Source organism: Canis aureus, chromosome 4 (genome assembly GCF_053574225.1).
Source record: "Canis aureus isolate CA01 chromosome 4, VMU_Caureus_v.1.0, whole genome shotgun sequence".
In the NCBI taxonomy this organism is placed as follows: Eukaryota; Metazoa; Chordata; class Mammalia; order Carnivora; family Canidae; genus Canis; species Canis aureus.
This window is the reverse complement of record NC_135614.1, coordinates 47148960-47173163: the sequence shown is the minus strand read 5'-3', so window position 1 is coordinate 47173163 and position 24204 is coordinate 47148960. Positions and strand designations below refer to the sequence as shown.

At 33.9% G+C, this 24204-nt stretch overlaps 1 protein-coding gene across 4 annotated transcripts in view; it reads left to right on the top strand.

Annotated features, from left to right (window-relative positions):
* Positions 1 to 24204, top strand: part of LOC144312683 (uncharacterized) — a 2041845-nt gene that overhangs the window by 1689963 nt on the left and 327678 nt on the right. For all 4 annotated transcript variants that reach the window (XR_013378226.1, XR_013378224.1, XR_013378221.1 and 1 more), the window contains one exon: positions 17587 to 17632. The gene's annotated coding sequence lies outside the window, so the exon portion shown is untranslated. The remainder of the gene's footprint in view (positions 1 to 17586; positions 17633 to 24204) is intronic.

Genomic DNA, 24204 nt, shown 5'->3' with positions numbered 1-24204 from the left:
GTGATTTCAGTTGTCTCTTTTTATTCTGATTAGTCTACCTAAAAGTTTATCAAGTTTATTGATTATGTACAAAAAACAAGCTTCTGGTTTCACAAATTTTCTCATTTGTTTTCTATTTCATTTATTTCCATTTTTATCCTTTTTAATTCATTTTTTTCCTGCTTACTTTAGGCTTAATTTGCCCTTCTTTTTCTAAATTCTTAAGTTATAAGTTGAGATCTTTTTTTAAAGACTATTAATCTTTTTGGACTTTTTAATGGACTTTTAGTTCTTTAACTCGGCTACCCCAAATCTTTGATATGGTTTGTTTTTATTTTTATTCAATCCAAAATATTTTCTAATTTCCCTTTTAACATTTGCTCTGACCCATAGTTTATTTAAAAGAGTTTCTGGTTTCCCACATATTTGGAGTTTTTCTGAGTTTATCTCCAAATATTTGTTATTTTGAAAATTTAGTTCATATTTAAATAATATTTGTATGACTTGAATACTTTTAAGTTGACTGAAGCTCATTTTTAGGTTCAATATGTAGCCTCTCTTGGCACATATTTCATGTGGCACTTGAAAAAACTATATTTTGCTGTTGCTGTATAGAGTATTCCATAAAGTTCATTAGTTGTTATCTGTTTTCAATTGTTTTATAACTTTACTGATTTTCTTTCTACTTATTTTTTAAATTGACAAAGTTGTATTGCGATCTTTGTAGATGTGGGTTTGTCTATTTGTCCTTGCTATTTTATTAATTTTTGCTTCACATATTTTGAAGTTCTCTTATTAGGTGTGTAAAATTTATCACAGTTATATCTTCTTAGTGCATTGAAACTTTATACGTATCAGGAAAAAAAGTAATTTTATCACTGATAATATTCTTTGCCTGAAATATAATTTGTTTTATAGTTAACAGCTACTCCAATTGTCTTTTGAGTAGTGTTGGCATTGTATATTTTTGTCATTATTTTACTTGACATTTCTATCTTTAAAATTGTATCTTTATATTTGAAGTATCTTTCTTATACACAACCTTCAGTTGAGTATTGCTTTTGTTTTTATCTAACTGTATAATCTCATCCTTTTTTGGGAGGATATTCAGAACATTTACATTTAATATGATTAATGATATAGTAAGGTGTAGGCCTATCATCAATCTGTTTACTCTCGATATGTCCCATCTATTCTTTTCTCCTCGTATTATTTTTTTTCCTGCCAACTATTGGATCAATTGAATGTATTTTGTAATTCAAATTTATCTCCTTTGTTGATGTATTAACTAAAACTCATTGCTTTGTTATTTTAGTGATTGTTTTAGTGTATATAGATTACATTTCAACTTACCACAGTTTACCAATATTATTTATTTTCTTTCTAAAGAACTTCCTGTACTATTTTTTGTAGTGCATATCTGGTAATAAGGAATTCTTTCAGCTTCTTTATATCTGAAAATGTCTTTATTTCACCTTTGTTTCTGAAAAAATTTTCACTAGATAGATTTCTAAATTATCTCTGTCTCCTTCCACAACACCCAGGATTTTTTAAATGTTGCTCAACTGTTATTTGGGGTGCAGGTTTTTTCCATCTAGAAGTCTTCAGTCATCATTATATTTATTCCATTGTAATTAGATTGTCTTTTAGAATTTCTTTCTATTACTGGTTTTGAACAATTTGATTAAGATGTGGCTTGTTATAGTTTTCTTCATCTCTTGTGCTTGAGGTCCATTGTGATTTTTAGATCTGAGGATTTATAGTTTTCAATAAATTTGGAGAAATGTAGTCATTATTTTTCAAATTTTCTTTGCTCTCTCATACTCTTTCACATTTTTTGGGTCACTTGCAATTGCCTCAGAGTTCTCTTTCTGGTTTTTCTTGTTGTTTGCTTGTTTTTTGTTTTGTTTCTGCTATTGTTAATTTTTTGCTTCCTTCAGTGTTTGATTTCAGATCATTTTTATCACTATGCCTTCATGTTTTCCTGTTGTTGCTGTTGTTGTTGTTGTTGTTGTTTTAATGTAACATCTTCTCTGTCATTGAATCCGTCTAGGCTATTTTAAAATCTCACACATTGAAGTTTTTATCTTCAGGATTCACATTTCTTAATATCTTCTATGTTTGCACCCAATTTTTGAATATATGGAAGAAAATTTAAATAACTAATAACCTCGTGTATAGATTGTAAAATCTGTGTCTGTTCTGGTTCAATTTAATTAACTACTTTAATACATGAGGCATATTTTTTTGTAAATTTGTACTTTTTTAGTAATTTATATTTGAGTGTGAGACTGTGAACTTTATTTTGTTGGGGTTGGTTTTTTTGTTTGTTAGTTTCCCTATAAATATTACTTAGCTTTATTCTGGGATGTAGTTAAGTTACTTGAAAATATTTTGATCTTCAAGTGTAATGGTTTTAAGATTCTTTAGATGGACTAGAGCAGTGCTCAGCCTTGGGGTAATTATTCCTCAGTACTGTGGCATCATTCTCTTTGCTCTACTGAGTGCCCCATGAATCATGGAAACATCACTACTCACAGCTCTGTGTGATGATTCCTTTCAGTTGGTTCTTTCTCTAGCCCAGATAGTTTCCTCTCATGCATTCACTGATCAGCATTCAGCTAAATACCTGAAGGAACTCTGCAGACTTCTGGAGTTTTCTTTGTGTTGGCCTCTGTTACTCTGTCCTGTTAATTGGAGTCACCACCTAACTTCTCTTAGAATCTTAACTCTATCTCTCCAACTTAGTCCTCCTCTGAGCATTGCCTGGGTTCCCTTTCTTTGCTCTGCATCCAGAAATTCAATAAGCTTCAGTAGTTGATATGGTCTGAATGTTTGTATCCTCTAAAATTTATATGTTAAAATCTTAATGCACTAAGTGATAGTAATAGGGGTACATCTTTGGAGGGTGAGAGATCATGTCGACAGAGCCCTAATGAATATAATTAGTGTCTCATAAAAGAAGCTTAAGAGTACTTCCTTGTCCCTCTGCCATGTGAAAGTACAATGAAAAGTCTGCTATCTGGAATAGGGTCCTCGCCTGACATGGCTAGCATCCTGATCTTGGACTTCCAGCCTCCAAAACTGTGAAAAATAAATTTCTATTTTTTTGTAAGCTACCCAGTCTGTAGTATTTTGTTATAGCAGCCTTAACAGTTAAGACATTAGTCACAAGCCTTACCTCACTTGTTTCTCATCTTTCAAGGATTACTTACATTGATTGCCTGATATCTAGTGTCTTAAAATTTTTGTTTCACATATTTTGTCAGTTTTTTATTGTTTCTGTAGAGATTGCAAATGCATTCCTTGTTAGTCCATTCTAGTCAGAAGTGAAAATCTTATTTATTTGTAATTACATAAGAAAGTTTTGTAAAAATCAAAACACTATGGATTAATATAGTAGAAGTCTCCTTTTAATACTCTGTAATGTCAATTCCCTTCTCAGAAATAACCACTGTTTTGTATCTTTAAGACTATTTTCCATACATCTTAACATATATATCTTCAAATAGAATAAGATATTTCATGTCAGCATTTTCACAACAAACAATGCCATATCTTTCATATTGTTCAGAAAACTGCTTTTTTCAACCAGTGATGTGAGACATTTCCATTCCCATACATAGAAGTCAATCTCATTCTTTTGAATTTCTTTGTAATGGAAAAATAGTCTGTTTAATCATTTCCACATTGATTAAGACTTGTTTTTTTTCCATTTTTTTTTCCTCTACTGAAATGGTAGGTCCAATGAGTGGCCTTATATATTCCTCTTTGTGCAGTTGTACAAATATTTCTCTAAGACATAATACAAATAGAGTATCTAAGCTTAAAGGTAAGCACATTTTAAAATTTTATAGATAGTGTCAAGTTTCCCTCTAGAATGTTTCACAATGAAATTGTGTATATTAAAGAACCTCTTCTCAACTCTTGCTAATATGTAACATTTTAAAATGTAATCAATCAGATAAATGTAAAATGTTTTAATATTGTTTAATTTTCTTTTAATTTCTGTAATTATTGGGAAGATCAAGCATATTTTCATATATCACCTATTATATTTTCTTTCCTGTGAACTACTTATAGTAGCTCAATGTATAAATACTTTGTCTATTTTTATAAAGATATCTGTGATATTGATTTGTCACTGGTTTGTGTGTGTGTTTATAAACTTTTGTAATCAACAAAATGTCTCATTTTGGAGGGGAAAATATCTGAAATATATATCAGACCATTTCCCATTTCCCATTCCACCTCTGCATCTTTGATAAACTACTCTCTCACCATGGCCAAGTCCAGAGAACTGACCCTCCTTTTGTTCCAGTCACATAAAGCTTTTATTCTATATATTGTATTTTTAGGATTATTATTATCTTTCACAATAAACTGTAATAACGTTATTAGTTTTTTTCTGCATGTTAATTTTGGATAGATATTAGATATTGTGTTTAATCTGGAAATTTTCAAACATCCTAAAAGCTGTTTTTATGGCCACTTAGTCTGAATTAGAAATGTGGTAAGAGAAGCTCTGGAATGCAGATTATATTTTATATTTTTCCTTTGCAAATAGCAGAGCCATGGCTATAGATTGGCTTATACAACTTGCTTAGAGTTATATAGGAATTTGTTTTCTGAGACCCTGCTTCTGAGAATGTAGGTAAGACTATGTCAATTTATCAAGGAAGAAATACAAAATCTTACTTTCTAATTATATTGTAACTCTCATGAGTTTATGTAGGGTAATCTGCAGCAAGTTTGAGGCAAAGTCATAATACAAGTGAAAACTCTTAACTGGTTAGGTCTAACTGGTTATATGAACATAAAAATAGTTTGTTTCAATTTCTTTGAACTGACAAGATACGTATTACATGATTCTTTGAGTGACTCTTTTTTTTTTTTTTTTTTCATTTACTATAACCATTGGCCTTTTCATATGGATTTTCCTGGTGAGCTCCTTGAGAATACAAGACTTTTCATTACTCTTTGAATCCCTCTCAGCCTTTAGCACAGTGCCTCTAGGCACACTATGCTCAGGAAAATGTTGATTATTATTAAATAGTATTAAATATGCTACTTATATTGACAATAAAAATAATAGTGATAATAATAACTAGAATTGAGTTCATGTTATATATTAGGCAGTGCCCTAACTGTTAATCCATTGCTTTTTCTTATCTATTTATTATTTTTAAAAAATATTTATTTATTTATTTGAGAGAGAGCAAGAGCAAGCAGAGGGAGAGGGGGAGGGAGAGAAAGAATCTCAAACAGATTCACTACTGAGCATGGAGCCTGATGTGCAACTCAATCCCATGACCCTGAGATCATGACCTGAGCTGAAATCAAGAGCCTGATGCTTAACTGACTGAAGCCACCCAGGCTCCTCAGTTCACTCCTTTCTAAAAGTGAGGAAACTGAGGCACATAAAGGTAAGGCAGAGATTGGGCCTAGATTCTGACTCACGTGTGCTGACACAGAATACTGGACTCCAGTTGCTGTGCTATGTAAGTCAGCCAAAGTGTATAATTTTATAAAACACTGCTTTGTTTAGAAATCTGTCTCCTTCTACTAGGCCTCATGTTCATTGATGTCAGGTATCTGGTTTTGTTTTGTTTTGTTTTTTGTTCCTCCAGGCTATAGCACAGTGTTTCTGGCACAGAGGAAGCTCTCAATAAATGGTATTAAAGTAGTGATTGGATGAATGTCATGTACCTCCACCAGAACCTTCCAGAAAAATGTATAAAATTGTTATGCCTTTTATGGCTCTCAGAATGCATATATCTAGGGCACCTGAGTGGCTCAGTTGATTAAGCGATTAAGCATCTGCCTTCAGCTCACATCATGATTTCAGAGTCCCAGGATCAAACTCCATATCAGGCTCTTTGCCTGGTGGGGAGTCTACTTCTCCCTCTTCCTCTGTTCCCTGCCCCTCCTTTCACATGCTCTCTTGCTCACTCTCAGATAAATAAAATATTTTTTAAAAGAATGACTATTTCTATATGCATTAAGTACTATATGAATGTTAATTGATGATACGACTGAAATTAATAATATTTTTTCTCCTCATAGTCATAAAAGTGGGTGGTTGTATTAGTCAGCCATTACTGCATAATAAACATTACCAAAGCTTGATGATTTACAATAATAACCATTTATTCCTTATTTCTTGTCTGTTGGCTTTCTTAGCTAGAGTGGGCCACAAGGTGGTAGTTGAATCCAAATATGTTTCTGTATCTCTCATCTTCCTTGGGCCAGAGCATGTAATGGGGCAGACTCTTTTAAAAGAGATCATAGAGTTACAAGAAGACAAGTATATCACCAGCATTATTGGCTAAAGCAAGACACATAACTAAGCCCAAAGTCAAAGTGGAAGCTGAACACTCCATCTCCAGTGGAATAACTGCAGAGTTCTATGAAACAGAGCATGGATTCTGACAGTGGTAAATAATGGAGTCAATAATTCAGTCTATCACATTTGTACTGACCAAGCAAGTGATATAGACAAACATTTAGAAACATCAACAGAAAAATTTTGATTAAGCCCTTAAACAAATGTAGTAGAAGTCTGAGGCAAAATCCAAGACAATTTTTATTTAATCACAGTTTACTTCCACCCTTCCAACAAATGTAGATAATATTACAGTCATTTCTAGAGTAATCAACTGTGGTATCCCAAACAGAAGATTATAACATCAGCTGGAAACTGAGCAGCAGGACAGTTGAAGGCTTAAAAAAAAATCTCAGACTCAAGTGATACTTCGCAATAAGGAGAGAGGGTAGGGGTAGGGAAATTAAAAAAATTAGCATCACGAACAGAATTGTATCCCAACAGAAGCCTAGGTTTGTCATTAGAGGAAGCACCAGAGAGAATCTGAATAGCAGAAAATGAAACATGAAGTAAATGTGACTGGCCATGAACAGTAAACACTGAAAGGTATCTATAAAAATAATGAACTAGTAAGTCTAGGAAATTGAAACAGAGAAAACAAAAATTTCCTTTTGCTTCACACCAAGAGCATTATCTTGTATGTTTCTCTTAAAGCTTCTTACCCTTATGGCACAATGGTACAGAACAATGTAGGAGTGATTATTCCCACGTTTCAGTCTTTGAGAATGAGAAATGGGCTGTTCACATCCAGGCTCTGTACTCATTTGCAGATTCACAGGTGGGTATGGCTCATTCTCTCTTGAGACTGCCCCAGAGCATCATATTGCTCTGTCAATGGCTAGGTCCAAATGAGGATCAGAGAGCAAAGCTGAGACATAAACTTGTACATAAACAAAACACTTCATACTCTACTTAAAGATAAAAATGAAAAGGGGAAATGCCTCATGAAGTAGCAATCCTTCAGCAATAGCTTAACATTTCCCTGTAACTTTTCTGTGTTTTTCAAGCAATTTTCTTTATTTTCCCTTACATGAAATGACATAGACCTGCAATTTCTCACCCCTTGGTGTAAATTGTGTGTCATTTTCTAGTCTCTCAGGCATTTACTGTTTTATATCTGTATAAATGTGTGTATACTTATGTATACACACAGACAAGACAAAAATGTGAACATTGTCTTGACAAAATGTTCTTTATACCCAGTTTAACAGAAAGGACAATAGTTATGATCTTAAAAATACATTTTGATAAATATAAAAACAAGATACGATAACTTTTTCACAAGAGAAAATGTTCCTCAGTTCCCCATCCATACTACATCAAAGATAAAGTTGTTATAAAATAGTATGAAATTTATCAAAATGTGATGAATGTCAGACCAAAATCTCCCAAAATGTCCCTACTTCTCAGGCCAGGAATATATTAAATCTGTTCTTGTATTTCTAATGGAAAAGCAGATACAAATTCAAACACTAGAAGCTATAGGATAATTTTTTTTAAAAAAGGCTGTGGTATTAGTTTCTGAAAAATCAGATTACAATTATAGAAATCCATGGCATGTCAGAAGGTAGAGTGAATATTCTGACTTGACTGTTTTTCCAACATTACATAGAAATTATTCACATACTTCCCATTTCTTTCTTTTTGCACACATAAACCATGGGAGTTTTAGTGTATTGGTATATACCTAGTATAGATTGGCCCAAGAGCTAACGAGCTCAATGGAAAGTTACTACCTCCTGCCCAAATCATTCACATAACACAGGGAAGAGGTTGGGCCTTAACCTTAGGAAATGCATCTGTCTTCCATATTCTACTTTCTTACATTCATCTCTTCATTCATTCAAATACGTGCTTATTTAGTAAGTATTGTGCAGGCCAGATATTCTGATAAATACCAATGATTAGATTGATGAGGCAAGGACACCACTGTTGAGAAACTCATAGTCTAAAGTAGAAAATAGCCATATAAACAGTTATAAATTATAAGAAAATATCAGTTATTATATACAGAGCACTGTGGAAGCAGGAAGAAAGCAGTTAGCTTTGTCAACAATAGTCCAGAAAAGCTGCACATGTGCTAGATCATCAAGGATGAGCAGAAATCTGCCTACTACAGATAAAAATGGAGGATGTACCCAGGGAAAGAGCCTTTGCAAATTCACTGAGGCATTCTCTACCTGTTGTGCCTGCTGATGAGTAGCCTGTAGTGCAGATGTGATTTACAACACATCCACAGGGAGCTATTTTCATAGAAATGATCTTCTCCTATCTGTGCCCTAATAAGGCTATAAACAAGTAGAATAGAACAGAACCTGAACTGGATGTACTGTTTTGCTCTGGGATGTCCAGGTGGCTTAAGTGGTTAAGTGTCATACTCTTGGTTTTGGCTTAGGTCGTGACCTCAAGGGTTGTAGGAGACAGCCATTCAGTTGACTCCATGCTCAGCAGGGAGTCTGCTTGAAGATTCTCTCCCTCTGTCCTTCCGCCTACCCTCATGTGCATTCTTTCTTTCTCTGTCTCTGTCTCTCTAAATAAATAAATAAACAAACAAACAAATAAATCTTTAAAAAAAAATCTTCCTTCCTGCTAAAATACATTTCTTTTGGAAACGTGATTATTCTTATCTTGGTTCAGTTCAGTGTGCAATCAAGTAAAAATTTCTTATAATTGATACAGGTAAAAATTTTCAGAAGCATATATAAGTAGATGATATTTGCAAACTTGCCAGTTTGAACTATATTTCATGACATTACAGTGTTTGTGGGATGGGGTTGGAAAGGAGCAAATTCTTTCTTACTTTTATTTTTTATTTATTTATTTTTTAAGATTTTTAGTTCTTTATTCATGAGAGACAGAAAGACAGAGAGAGAGAGAGAGAGGCAGAGACACAGGCAGAGGGATAAGCCGGCTCCATGCAGGGAGCCCGATGTGGGACTCGATCCCAGGTCTCCAGGATCAGGCCCTGGGCAGAAGGTGGTCCTAAACCGCTGAGCCACCTAGGCTGTCCTCTTTCTTGCTTTTATTTTATTTATTTTTTACTTATTTATTTTTTATTTTTTTATTTTTACTTTTTTTTTTTCTTGCTTGCTTTTAAACAAAGTATTTATTTCATTGGAGATAGTGTCAATGGGGGCTTCTTAAGTAGTCTTTCAAAATATGAGTTCTCATTTATAGTAAAAGATCCCCTTAAAATTCTCCATATTCTCTATTTGTCATATGACTATATTTCCATTAAAACATAGAAATAGGTGGGTATGGCCATAATTTTGTCTGTTATCTTGGCCAATTCCCAGAAGAAGGATGAGAATCCCTTGTGTATCTCCCTTCATCTCCTGGCAATTATTATCTTCTGTGGCCAAAGAACAAAGTTATTAAGCTATATATTTTTAAGGAACAGAAAGAAATAACCTTAGACTTGGTTGTGCCCTTTCCACTAGTTATTTTTGCCTTCCTAATCAAATACTATCCCCTTACCTATTTTCAATAAACACATTTCCTTCCTTTTTAATATTATCTTCCTGTATCCCATTTATTGTATTTATCCAATATTTAAATTTTCCCCTGTCATTTTGATACATAGCATTTTGCCTGCTTAAACAGTGAAAGACCACTCCTTTAACCAGAATTCCAGACCTCGCCTTACCTGTCAGTGCTTTGACAAGTGGGACCCAAGCAGTTCAATTCAAGAGCACTGTAACTTCAACTCTCTATCATTTCCTCATAGTCTTAATTGGATATCATAATTCACAGTGATATGTGTGATTCCACTGATTACCAGCTATATGACCTTGATCAAGATCATCATGGCAGGAGTCCATCATGAAAGTCTACTTGCCATCTAATCAATCCTTTTCCACCACAACCCTTACCTTTCTTACCTTCACCCCCTAGAGATATTGCTTTTCTCTAAAACATAGCATAGTTCATTTTGATAGCCTTCTCACAAAATTTAGTCCTCCAGACTCAAAATCAATCTCTCTCTTTCTCCTGTTTGCTCTTTCTGTCCCCCTCTTTCAGTCCCTCCCTCCATTTCTATTTTGTTTTTTATAATACACATTTTAAATTGTAATGTTTATTCATATTGAATAATTGATTATGCACACATGTACAAATTTAGGTTAGCTTTCTATTTTTTTCTTGACCCTTTTTTTTTTTTCTAAAAGGGTTTTGTTTTTTCAAGTTTGATACAGTTCCTACTACTCACTTTTTTCTCCTAACTCCTAGATGCTATTTAGCAGCTTACTTTTGCTATTGTTTTCCCTTATATCTGTCCATCAGCATTCACTGGTGCTGCCTATTTGATCTCTGTAGAGATTTGAGTTTATGACCCTTGGCATAGATTTATTTATAGCCACAAGCAAGATAGGATTTATTTCTAGAAAATTGAGGCCAAATAGCTAAGTAATTTTCCCAAAGTCATGTTACTCAAAGCCTAGTCTCTTAATTTAATTCAATATCTTTCTCTTATACCAGTGTTTCTCATTCTTGAATGTGCCTCAGAGATACTAGGAGATCTTGGTAAACAGATCGTTAGACCCTATCCCAGAGTTTTTTATTTACTATGTCTGGATTTGGGCCAACAAATTTGTATTTCTAGCAAATATCTAGTTGATGCTGGTTGGGTGACCACACCTTGAGAATCATTATGCTTTGGCATTATGTTTTTTTTTTTTTAATATCTTTCCAAAGTCTTTTCAGCTTACCCTTATAATTAGATGAAGAATATTTACTATGTCTTCCTCTCAAGATTACTGTGAGTTTCAAATCATTGTAAACTGCAAAAAAAAAAAAAAGGTATAAAATAAATATAAAGCTTGTTTCCTTCACTAGGGCATATGCTCCACGAAAGTTGGAACATGTCTTGTTCATCTCAATATTTTGTTTTTGGTAAATAGTGAGCACTCTATAATATTTTGAATAAATTAGCGAACAAAAGGTAAGATCTAGGGCTTGGTTAAAATTAAATAGAAAAAGAGAGAAGGTAGAAGTAGAGACCTGGTTCCTACCAATCAATGACTATTTAAATTCAAGAAAATAATTCCCGAGGAATGTCTATGCTTCTCTGATTTATTTGGTAGCTTAGTCATGCTTGTGTTAAGAATGCAAAAGGAAGCAGTGTATCATTTGCTGATAGTGCTTGTTGTAATAGTTTCTCTTCTGGGTAGGAAGAGTTTCTACATAAACATTCAAAGGATTATAATCACTATCCAGAGACCGAATCCTCTGCCCTGACAGTTGGAAAATGACTCTATGCACTGACAGCCCCACAGGATGGGAAATGCAATAGCTCTGCTACTACTGTGTAATGTTGCTAAGCTTAATTGACTGCACCCATAAATAGTGAGAGAAAGTGAGAGTGTGAAATCTATACTACTCTTAAATTATTGTGTGGTACCAACTTCTAGACCTCTGTGAGAATCTCTTGTGAGATAAACCATGAATTGTTTGGATTTTAGATTTTCTTGTCATCCATACTCAGTTTTATTCAATGTTTTTTCCTTTTGCTAAGTCTTTTGTTCTTACTTTCTCAAACATATTTTCCTTTTCTTTTATTTACCTTTGTATCTTTATGCAAAACCACTCTTATTCCTCTTTTCTCACCTCTCCTTCTTACTGGATTCTTTGCTCGGTGTTCAAACATTAATAATGAAGACACTACTCTTATCTTTTCATTCCTTTCCACATATAGTACTGTTTACTCTAATTTGCCCTGAAGCTTTTCAGATATGTTGTTTATAAGGCTGTCACACTTTTACCATCATAATTATATTACTATTCATTTTATTTCTGTACCCATGACTCAAAAACAGCTCTGTTAAGCACATCAATAATACCCATTTTAGAAATCCAAAGAACGCTTCTCAATCTTCACCTTACTGAACCTCTCACGACAATGTATCCCCTTCTTGAAAACTTTATCTTGGCTTCCATATTATTACAATTCTATGGCTTTGTTCCTTCCTCTCTGACCACTTCTTTTCAGTGTCTTTTACAAGGTACTCACTCTGCCTCACTCAAAACATCAGAGTTCTGCTCTTCTTTTGCTACTGTCTTTCCTTAAGTGATCTTCCGCACTCATGATCCAAATGCTAAAATTCACTACTTCCTATTACTTCTCTCTGCTTCTCATCTAATAGGTAGATTTATAGATTCATTGTCTTCTGGGGAGCTCTACTTGAATGTCTCTCACATATCCGCAGTTTGAAATGTCCAAGGTTCTACTCTTCAATTTCCATCTTCTCACTTCGCCAAGTGAGAAGAGATTTTTTTTTAAGTGAGAAGAGATTTTGATATTTTCTCTCTCTCTCCCTTGCTGTAACTAACTCACAAATCATGCCAACATCTATATCCACTCTATCCATTCATCTTCAGCTACACTGTACACTCTCTTGTCTGATTCATCATCATTGTTGTCTCTGAAACTTTACCCCTTTTAGTCATCTGACTGAAATGCTCTTCTCTCCAGATAATTTCTATTGATATACAACTCTTAATTTAAATATCATTTCCTCAGAGATCTTCCCAGACCCTTTAATCCCACTGGTACATTCTCAGAGAATTTATCCAAGTCTTTGGAGCAGTTACTATATGAATGCAGTATCCTTGATTGTTTTTCTTTTTAATTATTGTATCACCAGGATATAGCTCAGAATGTTAGGCCCTGAATAAATATCTGTTGAGTAAAACATATCCCTTAAAAATTTTCTTCTCACTAGATTTTTTCTTTCTAGCTCCCATCTCCTTTTACTATTTATCTCAGATTGATTCCTAACTCCCTCCCTCCCTCTCTTCCCCTCTTCCTTCTTGTCTTCTTGCCTTCCTTTTTGTTCTTTCATGGAAAATATGGACTTGCCAGTTAAAACTAAATGTTCCTACCTACTTATCTAAAGTTCATTCTTATTTAAGGTAAGACAAGTAGTTTAATTCAGATAAATATATGCTCAATAGCAAATTTTCATTTCCGTTTATTCTCTCTCTCACTCACTCACCTTCAAATTTAACTTTGTAAACCTAGACATTTTGAAAGCGAGAACTCCTGGTTAACCAAGATACATGATTATGTCTTAAATACCCAGGACTAACTCTCTATATTGATTCATTGAATCTTTTGTGTATTCATTCATTTAATCATTTATGCATTTAGCTAACCAATTATACAGATCCTACTGTGTATTGTGCACTTTTTTTTGAGAGAAAGCATGTGAGTGGGGCAAGGAGGAACAAAAGGAAAGAGAGAGAGAGAGAGAGAGAGAGAGAGAGAGAGAATCTAAGCAGGTTGCATGACCAGTGCAGAACCCAATGCAGAGCTTGAGCTCACAACTCCGAGATCATGATCTAAGCTGATACCAAGAGTCAGAAACTTAACTGACTGAGCTGCCCAGGAGCCCCTATTATGTACTTTTATAGCCTAAATCTCAGGTCCCCCATTTATTTGCTGAGTTGTCTCTGTGACAAATAAATTATTCATTCCTCAGTTTCCTCATCTCCTAAAATGGGTAAAAATAGTAACCAACTTATAGGGATGTTATGAATTATTACATGCAGAAGTGTCTAACACATACTAAACTCCATGTAATGATTAGCTAACATTATTTTAAACATCACCATTAATTAATCATTACTTTTTCAAGCACTGTGTTACATATTATTGAACAAAATAAATTTCATACCTTCACATAATTTACATTCTAGTGCAGGGCTCTTTGACTGAATCTGGCCCACTAACCAGCTTTGTAACCAACATTTTAATGGAATACAGCTAGGTCATTTCTTTATAATTTGTCTAAAGCTACTTCATGCTGCAACAGAGACTTTGAATGGTTGCTACAGAGATCATATGCCCTGCAAAGTAGGGAAAATTTACTGTTTTTCTCTTCACAGAAAGTTTGTTGACCTTTGTTCTGATTTAGACACCCTTTCTTTAGGAGATAGCCTAAGTTATAGAAAATCCACTGGAGTCAAGAAAAACTGGATTAGCATTCCAATTTTTCCATTCTACCACTGTCTTCTTGCACGGTTTTAGCTTGCCACTTCCCTAAGCGCCAATTTCTCTCTCTTTTTTTCTTTTAATTCAGAAATAAGCTCAATTCTTTTCCTGATGTATTCCTGCAAGATCAAATAATAAAATGGATATGGAGTATCTGGAATTGTTGGTGCTCAATAAAAAAAAATTATTTTTCCTTTTGGAGAATAAAGGATTTATTTTATACTGATATTATACATATTAACATTACAGCTTTAAAACCAAATGAAACCATTATACATCAGAGGTCAAAATAATCATGGTCTGTATAAAACAAAGTTTGGTAAAAGAAAAATAGATTTTAACTGTAGTAAATGCAAACAAAAGATGTGTTAAACTCTACTTTCCATTGTAGTTCCAGTTCTATTTGACCATTTCATCTCAGTTTAAGTATGTCATATTTAAGTTATAGGTTTAAACCCTTAGATGCTAATGATTTTCCACTTCTATTTAGGTTTCCAAGGTGCTTCTTGTCCAAAAACCAAGTGAAAATACTGTGTAAACGAAATTAGTTAGAAAGAAGAACAATCATGTCTGTAAGAGGGAAATAATTTGTTTTTTTTTTTTTAAGGTGCCTCTTTACTAATAGCTCAAAACAATAAATCTATGAAGGTTTGTTTTTTCACAGTAGTTAACCAGTCAGTAATGTTGCCTACAAAATTCCAATTTAAAAAATGACCTTTTAAAGATGGCATATAAAATTAAATTTTAATGAGTGATAATAAATGGTGATACTTTTCACAGGAGGAAACACAATGCTTGCCTGGAGCCCTTGCTACATGTCATCCACTTTAGTGCTCTATTATTGTATCTTCCCTTTCATTATTTTCAAGGGAAGATGATGGGACAGCACACTTTGAAGAACTGAAAACAGTTTTAGTATTGTGCTTACCAAAGGCGATCTTCATTGCTAGCTAATTAGGCAGATGGCCCTCTATTGCTTTAGTGATGATTCTTTTGTAGAATGCTGTTCCATCCCTCCACAATGACAGTCTAAGGTGTTTAAACATTCCTTTGATTATGTGGCCTGATTGAAAAATAAATCTTCACGATTGGGGGAAAAAAAAAAAAAAAAAAAGCTTTTCACTTTACCAGATGGGGACTCCACTGCAGTTCTGTAGCAAGAACAGAAAGGTCTTCACAATGGTCAGCTTTCAGGTGAAAAACACATTTGACGGCCAATCAAATTAAATCTAGGAAGAAGAAAGTTTAAGGACGAGGGGTCCCAACAAATGACTTGATGGCTTTCTTAAGAAAACAGGAATGATCACCAATGATTCTTAGACCAATATAAGCAGTCTTTTATTAATCCTCTAGGCCACTAGAGTTCATTGTCCCATTTACTAAATGAGAACAATTTATCATTAATGTTCAATAATCATGGCAAACATAATTATTAATTTATTGTTTCTGGCTTAAATTTCAAAATATTTTGAAGCTTTCTACTTTTTATGACGATGCTTTCTCTACCCTTTTTGCCCTGAGGATCCTATTAGCAGAGAGCTGAGCAATTCAGTTTCATCCCAAATAAATTATGCCTTCATTCTTAAAATATAAGTACTGAAGGACTGTAAAGATTAGAAATCTGTTTGAAGCTCCCATCACTTGAAGTTTTTTTTTTTTTTTTCCCTTGATGCATAGAGCTTCTGTTGTTAACGTAAAACAACACATCTTTCTAAAAGTTCAGAGCCAAGTCACCTTAAAAGAACCCTGACCAGGACGGTGGAGGAAGTACAAAATGAAATACATTACCACGGAGGGCGGAGATGTTCGGTTCACCAGAACCTGTTTCTAAGAAGGGCTGCTTGTGTATTACAGAGGGGGGAGGTGACTAGCTAGTCACCCTCCATTCAGAATGATTAAAAAACTGCAATTCTCAAGAAGCAGGAGGTGAATTCTCACTTTCCTCACCAAGGATCTGGGAATGAAATGACACCTTTAATTACGAAGGGCTGTTGGTACCACTCAGGTAACAGGCTGCTATAAATGAAAACCTTAATTGCCTCAGAATCAAGTATTTCATGTAAATGCATTTTCATCTTAAGTACAGTTGTTGGTGCCGGTTTCATTATTTTTCCCTGTCAGCATATGATAGAAGGAAGTAGTTGTGCCAACTTCTTATTATACTGCTGTTTTATCGTCAGTTGTGCCCAATGGCTCAAGAGCTAGTGTGTCTTTGCCAACTATAAATTGTTATCCCAACAGCAGCAGGGCCCCATGGGGGCGCTCAACTTTGACTTAAATAAAATTGCAATTAGAAAAGGAGGTGACTCTCCCATTTTTAACAAACCTTGATCTTTACTTATTTCTCAGAATTCTATATCAAACTGCACTAGATATCAACCTTTTTTCTGATTTATTATTTTTAAAGTATTTAAAATTGATACAAACCAGTTATCAGATACACATGCTTGAATTTTTAAAATTAACTTTTCATGATCTGAGCATTTACTCAGCTATTTCTCTTTCACATCCTCCTCTTCCCTTAATGCTGAAAGATGAGAATATATATAGTTAACATGTGAAATTCCCATGACCTCATTTTTCTTATTTCATATTGAATTTGGCTGCCTGATTGTTTCTTCTAAGTTAATGTAGACATATTTAGAGATGAGATAATTACAGAACTAAGAGTAAATGGGTGAAGAGTGCTGACCTAAATAAATAAGAGGAAAGGGAAGATTTGTTCATGTATTCTCTTTGCAATGTGGTTAAAGAAAACAAATTTTCTTTTAATTCCGAAGTGAAGTATAGATCAAAGAGCTACATTTAACTAAAAGTTTAAAGACAGATGGATTCTGAAGAAAAAGGGAGCAGTCTTGGTTTCCCAAACAGATGTGTATTTATCTATTTTGGTTTATAGCAAATAAAGTGGATAGTTAATGATAGCAAACATTAAAACGATTTTCAGAAGAAACTTTGGAGGTGATGGATATGCGTATGGTACAGATTGTGGTGATAGTTTCACAGGTACATACGTATCTTCACACTCATCAAGTTGAACACAGTAAATATGTAAAGTTTTTTGTATGTCAATAATACCTCAATATAGTGTTTTTTATAAAAACAACAACTTAACAAAGATAAAAAAGTAAAGCTGCCTTTCAGCAGTTAATTTTTGAATTATATTCTAGATTAAATTATATAACTACTAGGCATACTAACAGTAAGTGCTTCTTGCTTTTTCTTTCTTTAGAAATGAGGAGTAAATGAAGACAGAAATTACCGGAAAGGAGGTCAGGGTAAGTCATATCATATTTATTTCTTTTGAAGTGTGCAGAATACATTGTGTAAAACTTGTTCAGGAACTCTCGGGGGCTCATGTATCAGATAAATTAGACAAATTGAGTTTTTCAAGGGAAATGAAATGCTTGCTATAGCTATGCAAGACAGAAAAACACCACTTGTCCATGACTTTTGAGATCCTGTTTTCTGCATGGCAGCCACCTTACTGTTCCATATCGTTAAGTGTATCAGAGCCAAAGTGGCAAAAGAAACTCTGGATGAATTCCCATTTTAAAATTGTGAGTCTCATCTGTCTGTGTAGCTTTTTGGTTGTTGTTTTCATTTAATCTGGTATGGCAAAGGGTGTGCTCAAAATCACAGGACAGTACTAAGATAGGCTTCTGAATGTGACTGACATTCAAGGCCAGATACAAAACATCACAGACTAGAGTTGATTATAATCATGTTTCTGTATTTTTGCATCATTTAATTATTGCTTTTCTATGAAGTTTAAATGTATTTGCCTGTATGAAAGGATAGAGCATTGGTTATATTATCAATAAGCATGTAAAATCTGAAGCTGTGGGTATTCTTACTGATGACTTAAATGGTTTACTTCACTTCTGAATGTGTTATAGATAGATATGCAAAAAATCATTTTCTTCAAGTAGAGAATTAGGACAAAATGTCTTGAGAAATTTCCTGAAGTTACTATGAACAAAAATGAATAACAAACTCAGAACAAATAACATTTTCATGTGTAATAAATAATAATAAAACCAAGAGCTCCTTTAAAAGAAAGAAGATAAGAAGGGGAAAAAAGGAAGAAAGAAAGAAAAAAGGAAAAAAGAGAAGGTAAGGCAGAGGAAGGGAGGTAAGGAGGAAAGAAGGAAGTAAGAAAAATATGGTTATAGACTTATTTTTTCTACTTGTACATTTAGGTCTAAATTCTGATAATGGTAGTCATTTGTCTTTGATCGTCGATGCCTTATTAAATCTAGCCAATTCAATGTTCCTCAGAACACTGAAGGTTTGTGCGTATTGGGTATTTTATAAAGGATAGAATTCTGAACCTTCCTTCGTCTTCAAATAACTCAGTTCTACATGGTCTTTGCATAGTGGGATTCTCTCTAAAAATTGGTTTTAAGAAAGAAAGAAGTTATATAGAAATTTGCCGATATCAGTTAAATCCAGCTGGTGGGAACATGGGTGTCTATAACATTGATTATTCTGCTTTTCTCTGTTTTTGAAATTTTTAAAAATTAAACATTAAGAATTCAAAAAATATGTTTTAAAATATCTAAACATGTTTAAAAAATGTTTTTGAATTTTATTGCTGTGGCATGTCACCAACAGGTTAACTGAGAATGAATGAATTTATCAACACTATGGTCAAGTAGACTGCTTTCTTTATGATGAGAATTCTTGGTGGAAATGACAGTGATGGGAAAGTGTTATTATTGTTTCTTCCTTACAGCAGCCATATAGATAACGGCTGCCCATTTGTCTTGGACATCCCCCAATTTATGCTCAATTCTTATTTCAAAATAATAGTATTTTTAGATGGACAAGAGAACAATCAGAATGAGGACTATATTTCTAAGGCTCTTTTATGGGAAGTTATAACCATGTGACTGAATTTAAGCCAGTGGTATATATTTGCAATATCAGGTGGTAGCTTAGAGAAAACCTTCCTCAAGAGACAGCTGCTTCATAATTTTGCCCTTGGCAAGAAGAACGTTCTATCTACAATGTAGAGAATACTCCGCTGTCTTTGACATTGTCAAGTTTCACAGTCCTGAAATGTGGATGTGATATTTGGAATTCAATCTTGGACTATTAAATGTAAGCCATGCCCTAGGGAGGGGAAAGACGAATATTTTGGGTTTATACAAGCTGAAAAAGAACAAACATCACCATTTTAATTGGTTTTCTAAAACAGCGATTTCAGCTAATATGTATATCAGGGTTTGCAAACTGGTAGCCCCTATAACAATGTGACTCACAGACATTATTTTTTAAAAGGGGGGAGACATTTTACCTAAATATTTAAATTTGGGTCTTCTCTTGAAAAAAAGAAAAAGTAACTCTAAGAATACTGAGCACATGTTCTCACATGGCCCACATACTGTGAAATTAAATAGCTGCAGATCCACTTGGAGATTGCAGGGCTCCCACACTCCCCATGATCTCTCTCTCTTTTTTTAAAGATTTATTTATTTATTCATGAGAGACACCGAGAGAGAGAGGCAGAGACAGAGGCAGAGGGAGAAGCAGGCTCCATGCAGGGAGCCTGATGCAGGACTTGATCCCGGATCCCAGGATACCGACCTGAGCTGAAGGGAGCCACCCAACCGCTGAGCTACCCAGGTGTCCCTCCCATTATCTCTTCATATTTCCCCCTTACCTCATTTCACTCACTTGCTCCACCTGATTCCTTCAAGTAAGGAACTGTGCACATAGGTCAGATGCCAGATGGACCTCTTTCAAATGAAAGTTATCCACTGAATTCCAGGAAGAAGTGACTTGACCCTACTGCAATTCCACATTCCACAAAATACCAAAGTTCTTAGTATAATTTCTGCAAACCTCTAACAAGATCAAAGTTTTTGTGATGTATCTTCATTCGATCTCTGTTCTTTACCATGTTGATACAGACATAAAACTTATCCCCACAAATCAGACCACTTATAAAACATAGTCATCTTTAGAGCATAAGGCCCTACATAACAAGATATTATCTTTTTGTGTTAAAGTTCTCCAAAAACTTTTTCATCACCCTAAAGGATATTGCTGTTGGCACCCTTGCCATCCCTGCTAAAGGAACCCATACAGGGAAAATCTCAACTTACACACTAAGTAAAGTCAGACAAGGCATGACTACATACAGAGAGCCATAAGTGGTTGTTCTCTTCTCCTTGTGGTGTTTGTTTAAAGGAAAATCATGAAATATCTGAAGAAGATGTAGATCCCAAAAGTGTGCTGTATGGGAAAATCTGAAACCTGAGGAATACAGAAATGAATGTTAGACCTGAATATTTTAACATGTGACATTTTGAAGATAGAATTTTTTATTCTATCTTTGCAGCAATGATTGTGACTTCTTAATCTGCATCTCTAAGAAATGTTCTTTTTTTCTTTTCTTTTTTTTTTTTTTTTTTGCCAGCAATGAAGGCAGCCTGTGTATATGATGATATTTGTGTGTAGCCCAGGAATTTTATCTTGGTGAATTTTGGCAAGAGCATTTGTCTGATTTAGCTAAAAGCAACTGGACTCTGTTTTTCTGAAACCTAGCATTATGTGAGGAATGCCAATTTAAACCCATTTCATTCTCCACAGTGTTCTTCTAGGAACTAAGATGATAAAATATGTCTCACATCAGCCTCCCTATACAACAAAACAATCTAGCCAGATTGTACAATAAGTACTGTGTTATAAGTTATGTAGCATGGAATGCCAAAATGAGGCGTAGCCAGCACACATGATTAACCTGGAGTAAACATTAGGTGCATCTACATTCTCAGTTCAGATAATTAAGGAGACAAAAATGAAAGGGAGGATTTTTTAAAAAGAATTTTTACAGTTGAAAATGGTGTGTTAAACCTGGAAGTTTACATCCTATTATCAAAAGACAATTAATAGTTTCCTAGAATATAAATTTCCTGGTAGTTCAACCTAACTACTAAAATTAATACCAGTTTTATAAAATATCTAATTAGTAAATAGTTGTAGTAGTAGCAGTAGTAATAGTAGTTACTGCTGCTGCTGTTGTTGTTGTTTGTATGCCTCCCAAATTAGCAACTGAAGAGAGCTTATCCTACAAACCTATCGATCTCAGAGCAAATTTGAGTGGGTATCTAAACCTTCAGAAGTTATGGTATACCTTAAAGCTCCTATTGATTTTTTTTTTCTTCTTCTTTCTTGTCTCCTACTTTTCTTTCTACCTTCCTTCTTCCTTCCTTTCAAAATTCCATGATTAATGCTTACTCTATCTTTAAAGACAAAAGCAAAAATCCTGCTAATTGGTATTTTTTTATTCTTTCATCCCAAGAAAAATTGTCATCTCCGATAGACATTTTTGCTTTGCCAGATGACTTTCTGTTAGGATGTGGGCACAAGTAGTGTGCTGTTGTTTCACCCTTAGCTGAAATGAATACATTGCTGACTTTTGGTAAAATTAGAAATCATTTTCAAATATCAAAATGTCTGGAGATGTCTGGGTGGCAAAGTCAGTTAAGCATTCCACTCTTGATTTTGGCTCAGGTCATAATCTCAGGGTTCTGGAATTGAACCCCAACATGGGCTCTGTGCTCAGCAGAGAATCTGCTTGAAGATTCTCTCTCCCCAGCCCCCTCTGCCCTCCTCTTGCACATGCATGTGCATTCGCTCTCTCTCAAATAAATAAATCTTTAATTTTTTTTTTAGAATATCACAATGCCTGCTATGGTTTCTAGCATTAAACATCTTGCAATAACTTATTTGCCCTGTTCTGACTTTCTTGTAACAGAATGTATAAAAACTAGTGTAAGTATATATATATAAAATTATATTGGCCCCAAATTCTAACAACTGTATACTCAATGACAACTATTTGGTTTGATACCTATATTTATTTATTTGTATCATTCTAGAAGTTATTCAGTAGACTTTCTTCCCATTGTTGACTTGCACATTATTTTTAAATTTGTTTTGTATACATTGAATAAAGATTGGTAAGAGAGACAGATTCCAATTTCTAGTTAAACTTTTTTTAAGTTCTACTTCCAGTATCTAATAAGTTTAAAAAGATAATGGAATAAATATTTAATTCCAAACTAATACTTAACTCTGCTAAATGCATTTCTCAGCATTATTTCTTTTCTCCTTAACTTTTTGGATAAATGGGAAATAATGCTCAAAACTTTACAATAATCAAGACTTGATTTTGAGATATTTGAAAAGAACAAGGAGAAGAATTTGTTAAAATTCTATCTTGCAATTATTGTGCTAATACACTATCAGGAGACAAATATAACTCATTTGCCAGAGCTCTGCTATTCCACTATGCTCAAGATACATACCACGAGACTGAAACATATTTATAGTAACCTTCTTTTAATATTTTGGGTAATGCATACTGTAGACATAGTCAACAGAGATCCCCCTTTGCTTGAATTCTCAATTTAAAAGATTTTGAGATGCTAGTGCTCCAGTGCAGGTTGAACATGTATTTCCTATTTGAAAAAAATCTCTGCTTTCTCCCAGACAGCTATTAATCAGTAAATCAGGGCAATAGATACAAAAACCACATTTTGACATGCTCTGTCTGGTTAGAGTCCACCAATTAGCAGAATTTTTAATCCAGTTGTGATTATAAAAGAAAGAACTTCAACTCTTAACCAATGCTTTTAAGCCACACTATAGATACTAATGTGTGGATACTCTGAAATAGAAAACAGTTATAAACTATAGCATATAAAACGAACAGGTACCTTGTATTTCTTGCTAAGTCAGGTGAAAAAAAAATGCCCTCCAATTCCACACCCCCTTGAGTTAAAATTACTTAGACATAGGAGGCCTTTTGATATTTGCAAGTAGAAATCTGATACATTTTTAAAAAGTAAGGTTTTCACCCTTTTTCAGGAAAGTATTGTATTATTAAATAGGTTCATGAAATATCCCATTCCAGGAGTTAAGGATTTCGCTAATAACAATGAACATATCCTGAAAAATATTACAGTGAACCTACAATGCAATTATAAATCACAATAATAGTTACATTAAAAAATTAAGAGAACATTGTCTGGAAATGGCATACTCTACAGGAATACTTTCCCCACTCAGTTTCCGAGAAGAGAATCTCCATTAGTTACCATAGAATTATAAGACATTAAAGACTCAACAAACATGATGCTACCTTATGATATTGCATAATATGAATGACAAGGTTACCTATGCCGTGATTTGGAAAGTAGATTATAACATTATTGGATTTAGGCCAAAATAAGATATCCATTTTGTAGCACTTCTTTTATCTTAGCTAAAAGATGTTCATTTTTCAAAGGAAGTCAGCACTGAAAGATAAAATAACAGTAAAAAAAAGATAAACTAATATTTTGATAACTTTTTAGAGAAAATTAAGGGAATATGAGTAAAAATGTGAATTAGAATTTGTCGGATTGACTGGAAGTGTTTAAAACTTCGACTCTTAATCCTAGGTTTTATTAATGAAGGCAAAATGAAGAGTAAGAGAATATCAGATGTGGCTACTAAATCTAGAATGTTTGTATTTGTTTCCCTTTCTTCCACACAATGAAAATAATACATAGAAGATGGTGTTAAGCCTAGATATAACTAAGCATCATGTTAGAAGTTATAGCTTAGTGCTGTAATACTTTATCTCTTTAGCCATAGAATGGTCATCAGCACAATTGTCCATTGTGGTTTATTGCCTTTTCATGTGATACTTTGTAGTTTTGATCTAAGATTTCAAATGCATAGAAAAGAAGCAACATATCTACCACCACATTGTAAGTACCTGACAATCAAAAACATCTCTGGATAGTTGAAATCAATAAACCATTTTATTTTTGAACTCACGAAAATATGT